The following is a 16920-nucleotide window of genomic DNA, read 5'->3' on the forward strand; positions in this document are numbered from 1 at the left end:
AATTATCCCGCATAATCACTGTTCCCGTAATTGCAGCGGCCGTGTAGTGAAAATCACACGACAAAATCGCGTCAAATCTCTCACATTCATCGAGCATTCGTGAGGGAGAGAAGCCTGGCCCTGGTATATTCGCGGTGTGATTAAAACGAGCAATTTCATCGGTTCGATGAAAGGATCGCGTGCATCTAAACAACGTTTATCTGCGCGGAATCGTCGCGTTTTAATACGACCTTCCAAACGATCTCTGCAATTGCATTCGTCGTAAAAGGTGTCACACGAAATACCGTATACGGGCAATTATTAAAAGAGCTGATAAACTCGCAGATACAGAAGAGATAGGGACGCGTAAGCTTTCCGTAAAATCGCTCGGAATAGCTCGTATACAGGGTGATTGAAAGGTGGAAGCGAATCGCGCACACAGCGGTAGAAAATAATCCGAGCGACTTATTCGTTATCCGATAAACGTACGTGTTACGCGCTTTGCTTTCTTTCGTTTCTTTAGTCGTAGCTTATGAAAATACGAATTTGCATAAACATCCGCGGTGTACGAAGTAAGTTTGACACGTTCAAATCGATTAACTCGATCCAGCTTACCATCCTTCGAACTGTTAAATATGTATAGATGTATATTGGAATAAATATGATGTAATTGAAGATTAAACGTATTGGCTTTCTCGTTTTATACATGTGTCCTGGTTATCACGTTATTTATCTATAGAATACTCTGCCACTGTTTGCTCGATTGACGTGTAATTCGGAAACACCCTGTATAGCGTGGCAGAGGGAGAACGTGGCCCAGATGTTGCTAAAATATGGAAAAGATTGCGCATTTTTACGGAATATCGCGAAAGCCACTCTTGACAACGAGTTTCCGTCACAGATACGTAATAAAGATAGCGGCCGATTAAAGCACCGATATCCTCGATTAAATCGTTACACTCCGGCGTAATAAAAGAGAATTAATAATCGAAAGTGGTAAAATGTGGCCTGCTCTTTCCACCAAATTTATTCTTTGTTTCTTTTTTATGGATGAACGGACGTAAAATGTAGCCGAATAAATAAGATAATTCGAGGAGCGTGTAAATAAAGTAATTGAAAGCGAGTACGGTGAAAGAATTTTCTATAATAATTTTAAACGTTTATTTTTATAGCGACTAACGTTCCGTTATCGCGATAAATAAGCCTCGATATAAACACGGATATATCAAACGCGAAATAAAATTTAATGAAAAGTGAAGATATAATTTCTCTCGTGTTGGTATTTTTGCGCTCGAGATGGCAGAACAAAAATTACGACTCTGTAAAAAGAGAAAATTATTAGTAACATCGTCCAGCCAAAAACGTAAAAAGGATACGCAATCTTCAAGTTATAACGAGTTCGTAGGAGGTTTACGAACGTTTCCAGTTAATGCAAACTAGATATCGATCGTTTCTCGCTGAAAGTTTCTGCTTTACGCAAAAAAAAAAAAAAAAAGAAAAAAGGAGAGAAGAAGAAAATAAGTGGCGAACAACTAACTCGATCGGGACCGTTGTAGAAATTGCCAGCGACGAGATCGAAATTCGGAAATTTAGTAATTTGCATGGTAACACCGGCGCGATGGTAGATCGCAGCGGCCATTGAACATCAACGTGGGAAGCTCGGCTTTGAAATTAATGATTAGTACGATAATGATCCTAGCGGTGTTCCTACGGCGGAGAGGCAGAAAATGGCGGGACGCGGAAAATTTCCCGTGAAATTCAATTTGACACGTAACTGCTCTCTCGCAGTTTGCTCGAAACCCGAGGAATCATCGTTAAAGGGTAAACGGCCATCAGGTGGATATTATTCCATTATCCATCCCTTCTTCTCCGTCACCTAGAACGCTGTCCTTTTACCGACGCTTCAGCCCCGTCCAAAAATACGATCCGGTACGCGTAACTTCCGAACGAGACACGAAATAATCTCGTCGATAATGCCTGCTCAATTAGAATATAAATATACACAGCGGAGAGTGCTAATTGAGACACGGATTGCCCCGATGCGCGTCTCGACAGACATGATAAACTGATTTCCATAGGGGCGGAATTTATCGCAGTTATTTAAAGCAGAATTCGATCACCGATGTTCCTTTTTGTATAATCGTAACATCGAATATCAGGTATTAGTAGGAATTATTGGAATTAAATCAGAGAATCGTCATGAAAGTATTGGAATATTTCGCAAATGCTCAAACCTGAACGCTAGAATTATCAAGTTCTAAAGTACACACTAAGATAGATAGATATTAATTGTTTAGAAATATAATAATATAAAATACGATATAATATAACACGATAAAATAGTAATATAACGTATATACAGTAATATATAGTAGTATAACGTATAATATAATAACATAACGTATATATAGTAATATATAGTAGTATAACGTATAATATAATAATATAACGTATATATAGTAATACATAGTAATATAACGTATAATATAATAATATAACGTATATATAGTAATATATAGTAATATAGTGTATAATATAATAATGTAACGTATGTGCAGTAATATATAGTAGTATAACGTATAATATAATAATATAACGTATATATAGTAGTATGTAGTAGTATAACGTATATATAGTAATATATAGTAGTATAACGTATAATAGTAATATAGTATGTAACTAAAAGTGACAATTAGTGTAAGAAATTAGCAATAAGAATCTAACAATCTCGTTGTAATCCAGGCAATAAGCCTAAGGTACGAATAAAATTATTATTATTACTATTGTATTATCAACCTTTTGCAAATTTCTAATCTAAATTGTATTGTAATCGTTTGTTTTTATTGTGTATCTGCTTTTTTCAAACATTGCAATTTCTTTATGTCTTTATGTTTAAGTTAGAATCGTTTATGTATGATGATTGTATCACGGCTTATCTCAATCAGAGTCAATATCAATTTTATAAGAAGCACGCGTATGTTTCTAATAATCATGAGAATAATTATTGTAATTAAATAATCTTGAGTTGATTTTAGAGTTCTCGCGTGTTAACGCAATTTTTCCCTACGTACTTAGAAGACATCTTTTCATTTTATTTCTAGAGCATTAGACGCTATTTTTCCTTTCGTTTTTTTTTTTTTTTTTTGGTTGTTAACTATCTTTTTAGTTTTACGTATTACGATCAACTTCATCCTAGTTAAAAATACTTTTTTCGTTTCTTCTAGCTTGGCTTTTTGAAATAGAATGACGAGAATTGTAGTAACTCTAAGAGAACACTTTTCCTCTTATGACAATTTTTTTCCCGTAAAAAAGTCCCAAAAAATGCTTTAAAAATCGCGTGTTGTGGCGAAATATCCCACCTATAAATATTCTCTCGTATCCAAACATAACGCAAGTTTATTCCTCAAATTTTCTAAGCGTCGAGTACTTCCGAACGAAAGTGTGTTAAATATACCGGCAATAATTTTTACGTCTCCTCCAGGACAATTTCATTTTTTATTACGGTAATATGAAAATCGATCCGGTCGAATTCCAACAATATTTCTCTTTCGACGGTATCACAAAAGTACACGGTGTTACTTTTATACGTGTGCTTAATGTGTCTCGGGGAAGAGGACGAAGCAACGAAACTTTCTTCGTTTCAAACGTACAGTTGCTACTCGACTCGCTCGGTTTTACGATCATTTCACGAATTACTTTCCATAGATACAGTCCATGGACACCGATTAAATTACAAAAGATTCACACACACATACACACAAAAAAAGAAAAAAAGAACAAAAGAGGAAGGAAGACAAGCAGGCAAAGGGACAAAGTAAGTACAGTCGCTGAAAAATGATCAACCAAAGACAAAGTCTGAGCTGCTAATCGAGCTGCTATGGATGGAGAACGTAGAACTCGGCATTAAGCATAATAGACGAGGGATAATAATAAACTTCTCAAGTTCATTTCACGAAACCTAATTTCGAGCATCTATGGGAAACCGTGGGCAACTTTGGCCGATGGTAGAAGGACAAGATCATTCTTCGCGCCTTATCCAGCGTCTCGTCTCCTTTTTCAAAGGACTTTGCTCAACCATCTGACTTCTGTAACCGCTCATTGGCCTCTCACGTTCTTGTTCAACCAGCGAAACATAGCAAGATAGAGAGAAAAAGATAGAGAGACAGACAGACAAACAGATAGACAGAGACAGACAGAAGGAGACTTTCTTGCGTCACTCTGGCTTATTAGGACGATAATCGCGTACCGGTCATTATACTCTCCGTTACATTATCATGCTGTGTACTGGCACACGGTTTGCCATCTCTCTTGTAATTCATTCGTAATTACTTTCGTAGAATAGCCGGACGCACGCACGCTACCGACGATCGTTGCTCCTACCACGATAGGGAACTTCGAATTTACGAATTGGAAAGCCAGATCGAGCCGGGACGACTTGTTACGATAAATCCGGAGGCCTAATGAGACGCTGGAAATTATCGGGGTCGAGGGAAGGATTTTTGTTGCTCGATTAATAAAAACGGGGCCCGAGCGGTTTTTCGGTGAGAAACGACTTGTTCGCTCGTTTCGTGTGTCCCTCGTCTTGTCCACCTCTTGACGCAGGTGTTGCCGATGCTCCGTGTCCTAAAAGACAGTTGTTTTCTTCACTTGTATCTCGCTGCTCAACATTTTATCGTCGTTTAAGTCCGCCACGATCCTCCACACCGTTTATGCCCCAATCTCCTTCTCCTTTTTATTAAGACGTAGAAATTTCTTAATTCGTAACTCGGAAAGCCGATAAGAGGCGAGGGAAAAGGAGAAAAGAAACGAGGACTTTTCGATATTACAAAGAACTTTTCGCATCGGACAATATCGAGACATCGATCGAGCCCCTACGTTCCTCCATTTCCGAACAATTAAACGACGAAAGATTCGAGCATTTCGCAGGGATCGTTGTAAACATTGCGACAGCGATACGGAGAAACGTCGTACGGATACAGATACGAATCGACCTCGATGAGACCTTACGATCGGGCGACATCGAAAGCTATTGCAGGAAGCAACTGTACGAAGGCGATCGAGATTCTGCCGAGAGGAATCGCGCGTCCGTTCGAAAGATGCAAAAGCGAAGAAAACGAGGAAGAAACAGAGGGAAAAGGGAGAACGAAGGAAGAAGAAGCGAACACGTTTGTTCGTGCGTACCAACAATAATCCGTCCGGTGTTGTTTTTCGTGGCTCCGCCGGAATATCACGTACCGAGTCTCGTCGTTAGCGTGTCTAACGACAGTCTGGCTGCTAAAACTTGTCCGATAGTTGTAGCTGACTTCGCCTTGGCAGGCCTGTTACCGCGCAATTTTGGTTAAAATACCACGACGACGAGTCTTTGCGGTCGAAGTATTTACCCTGACGATGTAACCTTACGACAGCGTTAAGTCGTAACGTGGTAACGTTCGAACGCCTCTAGAAAGCAATGGTTTTAAGCGACGACGAGAACCCATTACCAGGAATAGTAGGAAGAACGACCGAGAAAGGGAAAAGGAGAGCGAGAGCGAGAGAAAGATGAAAAAAGAAAGAAGAAAGGAAAAGGAAAATTCGCGTACGTTCGAATAAAAATATGGCAAGAAGCACGCGAACCGAGGGAAACTAGGGTTGCAGGGGGTTGACCGTAAGTTTAATCGTAAAGTTGACGGTTTATGGACATGCGTAAAATGTTCGTAAAAGACGGCCTCCGAGACAGGCTAAATTAGAGTTGATCCTTGGTCCTGGCTGAATTCTTTACACTTTGCGGTTGGCGTTAGCGAGCCTTCGATTTCTTTAAAAACGGGCTGAGGCGCGGACAGGTTTCACAGTGACGATCGAAATCTGTGAAATCGACGAGCGACGAGCTCGCAAAACGCGCTTTTGCGTTACACGTTAGCGTCATTTTACGATGGTAAAAGCGGAAGTAATAAACTTTCATTTTTCTTAATCAACGTTATAAATATTTCATAACCGAGACTGAAAATTAAACCGTATATTTACATGCATAGGTGTTACTCGCGAACACCTCGGAAACCACGTTTTTCTCAGATGTTTAACACTAGAACTACCGATAGTTAACGCGAAACTGTTTCTACCAAAACCCGTCAAAATAACTGGTCTTTAAAAAATACGTAACAATAGAATATTTTTATATTTATCGATTTATTACTTTCTTACAGAAGGGATTCTATGCTATGTAGTACACTTTTGGTATTATTAATCCATCTGAGATTACGATCCCTAAACGACGGTTGACACATTTATTATATAAAATTGTAGAACCAGTCATTTCGACTGGTGCGGTATTTCTAGCGTTAAACAGCCCTAAGTTACCTCGTGTTCTTGAAACGTTGTTCTTCCGTAATTAGCTATTGGCAGTGGCGCTTTTCCTTCTATCAATTAGCTCAATTGTTTCACGGGAACGAAATAATATATTTGACCTTTTGGATTCTAGTAGATCGAAAGCCGGTAAATATCGGATAATAATTTCCAGTTATCGTTTTCATCTTTCTTTCTTCGAAGCGCATACGAATACGTCGTCATAAAATAAAATTCAATAGACGTAGCTGAGGCGAGCATCGACGCAAGGGTGTCGCGTTACGTAATTGCACTGGAAGACACGAGTAATCATGTAAACGAGTACCGACTGTATCAACGTACATCGATGTTCTATTTAATGGAAATACAATGTTCCGTATTCTATGAAACCTACATACTCTGACAGACGTTGTTAATTAGAACATGTAGCATGTTCCTAGCTTACACGTATTTAGATCATACTTAATAACGAGCATAGCGTACGATAAGATCTGAATTTCAAAGTTTAATAGCTACATGAATATAAAACGCCATAATTCTTATTGCACACGCGACGCGTTCGTTCACGCGCGTCGCTCGCAACATTTACAACAGTCGTAAATGGTACTTGATAAAAATTTCAATTTCAAGGGTTATCGTCTGAATTCAACGGCGAGACGTGTACTTCGAAAGCGTAGAGAAACGGAACGCCACGAATTCTCCTGAAACGTAAAACACGAGTGAAACGACTCGCTATTAATAAGCGCTTTTCTAAACAATTCCTTTTACCAGCTACCTCCGTCGAGGTTACCGTCGTTGCAAATTACCGTGCGGGCGAAACACGCAGGCAGATTTTCGTGCTCGAAGAAGGAAGGAAGCGCGTCGTAGCGCGATCATATTCAATTTTACCCGATCGTATACGAACAAGCGAGATAGGATCAACGACAAAGGAAGATAACGAGCGAGTCCTTGGAACACCGTTACTTTCGTAACCGCAATGCTAAAAATCACGCTGTCGAAACTCATCTCCTGGAACAGTGGTTGCTCTTGAAAGGTGTAGGTTTATAGAAGTCCTGGAAATACGGGAAACCGTAGTCGGCGAGGTGGAGGAGCAAGAGAGGGTGGGCACCAACCTTAAGAGTAAGTGACTCGCAGGGAAGCAAGAATATCTTTAAAAATGTAATCAGGACAGATCGACGGATCAACGGTGAATAAAACAAAGGAGAGCGCTCGTTTTCATCCTGTTCCATCTTCGCGGACGATTCTTCCTGGAACTTGTAACGGAAGACGGCCTTGGTGAAGTTGAATTCGCAGGTCTTTTCGGTTGGTCCGATGAACAACGACAAAGGCTAAAACGAGTTTCGAAGATAAAATGCCGGGGGATTCGTATCTGCATGCGGATAGAACGAGGGTTGGACGACGTTGCCCGAGGGGTGGCCATAAAAACAAGATGGCGTCTCGTCGTGCCGCAAAATGGCCGGCATAAATAAAAAGAGGCAAGGAGCGCGCGCGCGCGCGCGCGATGTTCTCAGAGAAACAGTGTACGCCTTCGTACCAACGGTGAAGTTCTGTTCGCGCAACGAGGGTACTTAACTTTTACCCTGTTTCCAACAATCGTTATATTCGTCCTTCCGACATATTGCTGGTTGAAACGTTCTCGATTCGAATATTTCCAGGTATTTTGTACCTTGTCCGCTACACTTTTTTACTAAGCGATAAGCGCGATTAACGAAAAACAAGTGAAATTGGAAGCGACGATGACTCTTGTTTGATTTTTATCTCGTTTGAATTTCTACGCGATTTTATCCTCCCTACGGTTATCGAGATTCTATTCCGAGAAAAATGTTTACTATAATACAGGGTGGTTGATAACTGGTGGTACAAGCGGAAAGGGGGTGATTCTACGCGAAAAAAGAAGTCGAAAATTAGAAAAAAAAATTAGAAAAAAAGAAGTCGAAATAGAATAAAAATTAAAAAAAATTTTTTTTTTAAATCTACAGTGAAATCCGTAAAGTGCACGCGTACCGGGCGAAAATTCAAAGTCGATTTTCTCGAAAACAAAGCCTTAAACGAAACATTTTTATTCTATATTTTCGACTTCTTTTTTCGCGTAGAATCACCCTCTTTCCGCTTGTACCACCAGTTACCAACCACCCTGTATATTATAATAATTTAATAAGAAATTACGAATCTTGAAATACCTTGTTCGCGTACGTTTGAAATTTTACGTGTATACGTGTATTTTTGTAACACGGATATACCGACTCGAAGGTAGCACGTAAATAAGAAATTACGACGTTTTCTTTCTGTCATCGAACGATAGGAAAGTCGCAAAGATGAACTTATCGCATCGTACACCCGTGGTCTTCGATTACGATCCTTCTTGTTACCAGATGACGACCGTTTGCCGCTACAGGAGGCGAACAAAATTCTGATCGTTGACGGTTAACTACTTGCAGTTTCGATCGTGACGAAATATGGCGATTCTAAAAGAGCGATACCACTTAAATCGATTGCATTTCGCAAGTACGATACTTCTGATAAGGCGAGGTGAAAGGAGACTTTGCGCGTGTTCGACGAACGATAGACGTAAAAGAAGCTTAACCAGATCTCGGTTTCATCCTCGATGACCTACTGAGCTTGAGGCACAACCTTTGCCCATGCACCGACGACCAGGAATGAGTCAAGTTAAAGCCATTTGATGATGCAATGGCGAGCTGTGACACCGGGCTAGAGAAAGTCATTATTTTACCGAGCACGTTTTGCTCGGTAATAGAGTTTGCGGCCTTCAAAGTAAATTGTTTTCTGCGCACCGCGGATTCCTCGCAGTGACAGTGGTCACTGCCGTCGCTGCGAGAGAAGCCAGAAGAGTTTGAACATCGAATTCGAGTACGATTTCTTTAAAGTATCGTTTTCTTTCTTTCTTCCTTTTAATTAGATCAATTTATGAACTTTTCGATCGATAAGAACGATCCCCGTTTATTTGACAAAGTCCTGCTTAAACAGCAGATTGTAGAACTTTTAACATTCACTTTCCGTCTCCACGAACTGTCTCCTCGTTTCTTACGTTAATTATTCGCGTCGACGATGTCCACTTTCGATTTTACCATATTTACCATTTGCACGCGTGCTATTTCTACGAACTATTGTTGCGTTTCTTGTTATTACAACGCGCCGTCTTACATTGTATCGTCGTATCAAATTAAAAAAGAAGAAAAGAAAAAGGTGGGAGAAAACTCATCAACGACGTCGATTCGATCAAAATGCTTTCGTAAAGGAAGAATACAATCAGTTTCAGCATCTGGTGCGCCAACCTGATATCTCTCGTTCCATCGAATTCCAAGCAGCTCTTCAGGAGCTGACAGCGAAGAAAATTGAAACGAATCCGTCGAATTCGATTCGCATCGGTTGCCGGGACAAAAATACGCTGGAGAATCCTGCTGGAACAACGGCTTGTGCAACATCCACGTACATCCACGCGCTTACCTTGGCAATCCATTTTGGACGTGTAATTTCAGGCGCAATACTATCCGCCGTATGAACCTTTACGAAGCAGCGTACATTATGAAAGGTTATCGTATTCTCGGCTCGCTTCAGTCACGGTAGCCACGTATGTATTTAGAAAACGCTTTGTTCCGATACAACGTAGTACCTACGAGCAACGTAATTGAACCAACATAACAGACGGCTAAATGGCTTTAAACGGATTCCTGGAAGACATATATCCGCCCTATAAAATTATCCTTTAGCCACCCCTCGCTTCTCGTACGCAACGTCTACGTTTGGTATACTATGCTTTTCCCTCTCTTCGTTCCTCTCTTTCTCCTTGTTCTCCTATCCATCTTCTCGCAGGCTCGTTTCTTCTTTCTCTCGCTCTTCGCTTCTCCATATGTGTATCTTGCCTCTTCTTGTTTTACGTTGCACGCCACGTAACTCGTGTTTTTACACGCGCGATCTTCCGTTCTTCGTGCGCTTAAATTTCCCAGTTTTCGTCGAAACAGTCTTAATCAGTTTCCTCAATTTTTCCACTCCTTTCACCGTGTTGTCGACTGGATGATACTCGTTTTTTCTACTTGTGATACACATGCTTCTTCCATTTAGTTACTAACGAGACCGTAAACGCTTACGTACATTCGTATAGATATTTACGAGCGCAACTAAAAAATCCAGCCTAAACGAAGACTTGGTTCATCCTCGGTGCTCCCCGTTTAGCAGAAACACCGCGTTACTTTGCATATTTTTGCGTATTTCTCAACAAACATCTACGAATCAGGCAAAACACCGTACGACATTTTCACCTGGTTATTCCCGTTTTCAAAGAGTCTTCGGTGCCCCGAAGAGTTTCCAGTAATTTTTATCCGACGATCCGAGTTAGCAATGAACGTAACGTCATCGTCATTTGTTCAACACTTTGAACGCTATAGCAGAGAGTAGCGGCGATTATTCGACGGATGACAAAGATTCGGATTACGTTCGATGGCTAATTCTGACTTAATCGGGGTTGGTCGTTACGTTACTGCGAGTTGCGTTTTTTAAACGTTTAACGGTACTTTTATTCATTCTCACAGCGTATTCCGTATTCTCCAAGGTAGACAGTATTGGATGGTTGATTAAAGCTTTTCAAGGAATCGCGGTTGAACGTGGAAGGCGTGCGTCGCTGATAGCGAGGCTGCGAAGCGCAGGGATAACCGCGCCGCTGTTACAGTAATGGCAGTGGCGGTGCTTTGTTAGTATATACTTAACCAGGCAAATGAAAACTAAACGTTTCCAGGAATGTAAAAGCCGATGTAGTTCCAATCGAGAAAATTGCTTAAGGGCGGCTGTAATAGCGAGAGTGTTTAGCGGTCTTTAGAATTTATTTCCACACTTAAATGTTAAAAAAAGGAATGTTAAAAAAAGGAAGAAAGAAAAAAAAAAGAGAACGCGTTTTGCAGTAGGAACGAAGTATCCGTAGGAAAGTTCTGCTTCTTCTAGATCGGGCTTCTCGCGTTGTGTCTCGTCGTATCACGCAAAAAAGGGGACAACTCGCTACAAGACAAGAACTTCTCCGCAACCTTCGAGATTCGTCGAGATTTTCGCGTTTCTATGATCCAGATGGCAGGATAAATATGAGAGAAACGCAAGTTGATCGATGTTTCAAGAACAAGAACATCGCTGTCTTCTTCTCTCCCTCTTCTTTTCTACCTCTTTTTCTATACGGGATTCCCATGTCGCATCTTTGTGCTTATTAGCGACAACAATGCGAGCAGCGATACATCCTTCAGGAAGGAGGATTCCTTCGTCGCAGACATTTTCGCCTAATGTCTCTTCGACGCGGTTACTCGTTGCGAGAGTCGATTTGTATTTAGAGCGATTTAAAAGGACGTGACCGATGGTAGCTTGGAGATTACGTGTGTGACCGATTCTAAAGGTCTGTTTAAATACAACTTGGCGTCGACGATCGAGGTTCCTGGTAACCAGGTCTTTGCTCGAAGATTCTTCGTTGATTTCCAGTGCGTACGAGAGTTTTCCCGTACGTTGTTTCAACCGCATGGCAGATTTTGTCAGAACGACGACGAATGAAAAGTTGGAACTACTGTATATAATTCATAGCATTTTAAACAATTTAGCGTTTCCATCGATTTTTTTAAATTGCCCTCTGTGCAACAGCTTTTACATCGAATAGCTGTCTACGCAGTAGCGCTGCATCATTGACGAAATCGTCGCTTATCGTCGATCAGGAGCGATGTTTAAAAATTACCAAAAGATAAACTCCAAATCCAAATGAGTTTCTCGCTCGTACCCGAAGGAAATGAAAGATTAACAGGGGGCGAAGTTAAGAACTTTCGAATGCGCTCTTCTGTTGGTTTGGTTCGATCGAAGGATGAAAGAAAGGATAGTAGACTCCGATGCGGCGATCATTTCTCAAACTCCTATAACTTGATATAAACCACCCTTCGACCTACGTACGAACCGCGTAGGGGCAGGAGGGTGGAGGGAGAGAAAAAGAGAGAGAGACGAAGCAGCAGTGCCTTGCATTATCGATATTACGAGGCGTCGATAAAAAATCGCATAAAATTAAGCAAGCCCCCACGTGCTCGCGATAAAACTCACTGCCTTTAGCCTACGAGTTTCCGCGTTACGATGGCCCTCGTGGCAATTTTCATCGATTGAACAACCTTTTAATCCGCAAGTGCCTCTCGTCCTCCGCTGGCTACCGAACTGTGTACGATACATCAGACGAGAAACTACCGTACATACATTATGATACTATTATAGTACATATATAGTATGTATACGTTATAATAATTTACAATTATTGATAATACATAAATTTGGATAAAATAATTTTATGCCTATAGAAAGGTGTTGTTTCCTTTTCTATATGTTTCCACGATGACATTCTATCGATCGTTCACTCATATCCAGTCGATAATTAGCCACGTTAATGTATACTTGATAAATCTTCGAACTCGATTTTTTCGAAAACTGAACCTTAAATGGAAGAATTTATTTCCATACTTTGTTCGTATTTTTTCACGAGGAATCGCCTCGTGCTCGTTTGTACGCGTTATTCGGCCGCACCCTGTATATATTTTGCGTCGAAGCTTTTTCATTACATTTGTTGTATATTTCGAGATTGAAAGAGAAAAGTGGAAAAGAGGGCATAGAAAGACAAAGAAAGGAGAAAGATACCTAGGAAGCGTAATATCATCTGTTAAAGATACAGGAAATACCGACAATGGTGTCCCTACCGAAAAAAGGATTGGGCTACGTGATCCCTTTAAAGTTTAGTAAAGTTAAAGTCAAAGTAAAGTAAAGTTAAAGATTATAAAAGCATGACGAGTTGCAAAATAATTTTCCATCCTCTCGGTTATCGTATTCGAATTTTATTTAACTACGTGTATCCTATATACTGTACGAATTTTCATCATTTTCAACGTATTTTTAAAGACAATCGATCAAGACAAATTTAATATAAAAAATCGCTGCGAGTATCCACATATAAAAAATATTGCCGATTGCTTAAAATTTGTTTTATCTCGCAACGAAAATTATTAAAACGATCAACCATCAAGCGTCGGAATATCTTGACGACTTTTGCGTCATTTTTAACGAACATAGTTTTACACGCAGACAATTCCGTACTTAAGTAAACCGAATTTCATTGGAGTGGCTTTTAGCGTTCGTGCTTCTCTCGTGCTCATTTCACTTTATTCGCCTTAAATATGAGCGAAACTGTTGTATTATTCAAAGTTACCCCCCAAGATGCTGCTTCGTCGTACATATCCTAAACGTATCGTAACCGTACCGCTTGTATGTTACCTCGTGTTTATCTATACGCGAGAACGAGTTTTTCCTGTATTTTCACATTGAACGTTGGTCGACTGTTCCGAACGTATAAATTTATATTCTCTTCGTGGTCGCTATCCGATTTCAGTTTACAGAATAATATTTCCTTTATTTTATTATTAGAACAATCTTCGTCCTTCGTCTCAGCACCACTTCCTGCTTACATCATATTTCATAGAATAACAATATTACAATAATATGTATCCATCGTGTTTGAACGAAGAAACAAATATGTTTTTTTATTTTTTCTATCTAACTATCCAGGAGATGGTTATTTCTCCTGATATTTGCGAAAAATATCCTCTACGTTACGTACGTATGGAAAATTAAAAAATTAATGGGAAATGGAAATTATAAACTACGCTATGTATGTAGATTAAATCGTATAAACTGTAAACCGCGTAAATTGTGTAAATTGTACAGTGCTAAAAACAGTGAGAAAACATTCATACGAACGTACACCGTATCGATCTTCGTTTATGAGACACGACAAACTTTACAAACCGTTTGTAGACTGTTGAAAATGTCGGGATACGAAGGTTCGGAGCTGAACAAGCTCTCTGGACAAATTCGAGAAACACCAGGAATCATTCAGAGCGTAACCGGATCGACGACGAGACGTCTACAGGCTTGCCTTGAAACGCAAAGTAATCGTTCTGAGCATCTTCTGTAATCTAATTAGATAAGAGAAAATCAAAACAGGAAATTCGTTACATCTGGCAAACGCAGATACGACATACGCTTACGCGAACTTTTTCATTGTTTACTAGGCGTACGATCAGCTTTCCAAGCGGGTCGCACGTATTCTGTTACACCTTGTATATATAAATTATAACGCATTCCCATGCAATTTCATAATTCGGAATTAATAATCATAATCATAACTCGGAATTTCATAATTCCGTAACTGTTGCGATACGAGGCGTAAATAGCAAAGAGAAGAAGGCAGGACGAAATCGTTAAACCCAAATGCTCTACTTCGATCCTTTCGAGTCATTACTCCTTACTACAGATAAAAAAATTTTACCAAATGTCCAAATTGGACAAATTGTGAATGTGAAATTTTAAATAAAAAAAAAAAAAAAAATTACTCCTTATACTCACTTCCTTATAGAACGACCAGTTTTCCACGAACACGGACTTGTAAACGTTAACGTCCATATGGCTGGAAATCCGGAAATTTGCCAGCATCCGAACCTGAATCGCGCGAGACCATCAAATAACTCCCATCGCCCTGTTGCGATTTGTGCGGCGAATTTCAGTCAGAATTTGTTCCGACGTACGCCACTATCCATATATTATATCGGGAAAGAAGTGGAAGTGAAAACGATGAACCGCTCCTCCGGGGATTGTTAAGGGCGCGAGAAGGAAAGGCGAATCGGATCTGCGTACATCATTGATCGATCCGGCCTGTGCACGAATAATCTATACTGTTATGATGGGTTGCAGGGTGGCACGGATCGGGGTCTAGCGAAATTTACTCTGACGTTGGCGAAGACCTGCCGGCAAATCCCGCGATTTCTCCAGGGACACCGAAAAATCGCGAATGATATGGCAGAAAGCACGCGTTGCCGATGCCTGGGTGAACCGGCACGCGGTGTTCGCGCAACCGTTCGCAGTGCCGTTTTTTCAGCGAATGGTCATCGTGATCGAAAGATACGCGACGATGCGTTCTTTTTTGTTCTACTTCGCTCTGCTCTGCTTTGTTTCATTTTTCTTTTTTCTTTACGATTGGAAATAATTTTTGACGTCGAATTCCAGGGAAAAGTTGAATTTAATTTCAGATAATTCGTTGATGATCGAAGAGCGCTCGTAGAAAAGCGCCGAGGAGCAAGTTTCTCAGGAGGAAAAAAGAAAGCTCGTGTTTCGTGTGTGCAAAAGCGAAAGAGACGACGAATAAAATTTTGTTGACGCTTTCTAATATCTTTCTCTGTAGAGACGATGTCGTAACACCATCTTCCAACGTTATCGACAAATATTTTTGAAGGGAAATTGCACTTGAATTCTACGCTATAGTATTCTCATCAGTACGTAGAACATTTCTCTAGAAAAAGTCAAGGTTTTTCAATTTTTCCGCTTACAGCGTTTTCTACGGTCACTCTTCGATTATCTTTCGACATCAGTGAAGGATTTCTTTTACGAATAGCTGGAACAGAAAATTGTTAATTTCAAGCTTTCGGACTTTTAAAAATGAGGCTTTTCTCCCGATTTCTCGTATATTTCGTGGTCGAAGAACGAGATTCTCCCTTCGTTTTCAGCTCCCAAGTGACCATCGATCGATCCTTAATTTATTATAGCGAAGAATATCTCGACGGCATACGTTTCGAATACATTTCGTGTGCGTAGAATTGAAGGCGAGTGGCAATGGTTGTACGTATTTGACACAGTTATGGAAAATGAGGCTTTCAGATATGTTTATTCATAGTTATATTCGCATTTGATAACATTACACCTACATGCCATAGTAATTGATAATGCTCTATACCTAATGTATTGGAAAAAATAGTGCAGTTCCTATCCATCAAGAACAACTACGATATCATAAAACAATTTCCAAGTCATCGCTTAGGAATAAATAAAGAAACTTTGTATCATTGCCAGGCGGTATGAACTTTCCAACTCCTTCGCACAAAAGAGCGAAATTTCCAAGGAAATTTCCGAGACAATTCGCGAATAGGTGAAACGACACGATTTTAAATATAAGCTGAATATCGTTATCGATTCCGCAGCCGCGTAATAATATTTTTCTAGCCTGAATCTCATCCAGCAAAGTGGGAAGCATTTTCTAGTAGCGTAGAAAACATCTTCGTCCCGAGATATAATCGATCGAATATAAGCCGAATATAAACATCGAGTATGCTATCTACAGCAAAGTATGCCGACTATAACAAAGCATCGTTTAAGTATCGTACAAAGGCAAATCGCAAAATTATTTATCATCGTCCAAGCTTAGCTCTTAGCCTGCCAAAGATTCCAAAATCGAAACGAATGTACTTTCTTCGGACGCACATTGTGTCGCGCAAGATCTCCGTAAATAAACGCGGAAAACAGAGGCGACAGATATCGACGCGATGCGAAGAAGCTCGAGCGAATGTCACCGACGAAGGAGGCGAGAGAGCGTCCAAACGTTCTGCTGCGAGCGGAATCATCGTGAGACTTTAGCCAAGGTGAATGGCTCGTCGCGCTAATTGTCTGCAGCAAAATTAAACTGAAGTCACGTTAATTATGTAACGCCCCGGTCTCCGAGCCCGGCTACGTACGGCTCGTTCTGGTGGAAACAGGGTGATGATGGACGAGCATAGCCGACTTTCC

The sequence above is a fragment of the Bombus vosnesenskii genome, unplaced genomic scaffold (genome assembly GCF_011952255.1).
Source record: "Bombus vosnesenskii isolate JDL3184/JDL3185 unplaced genomic scaffold, Bvos_JDL3184-5_v1.1 scf7180000013264, whole genome shotgun sequence".
Lineage (NCBI taxonomy): Eukaryota > Metazoa > Arthropoda > Insecta > Hymenoptera > Apidae > Bombus > Bombus vosnesenskii.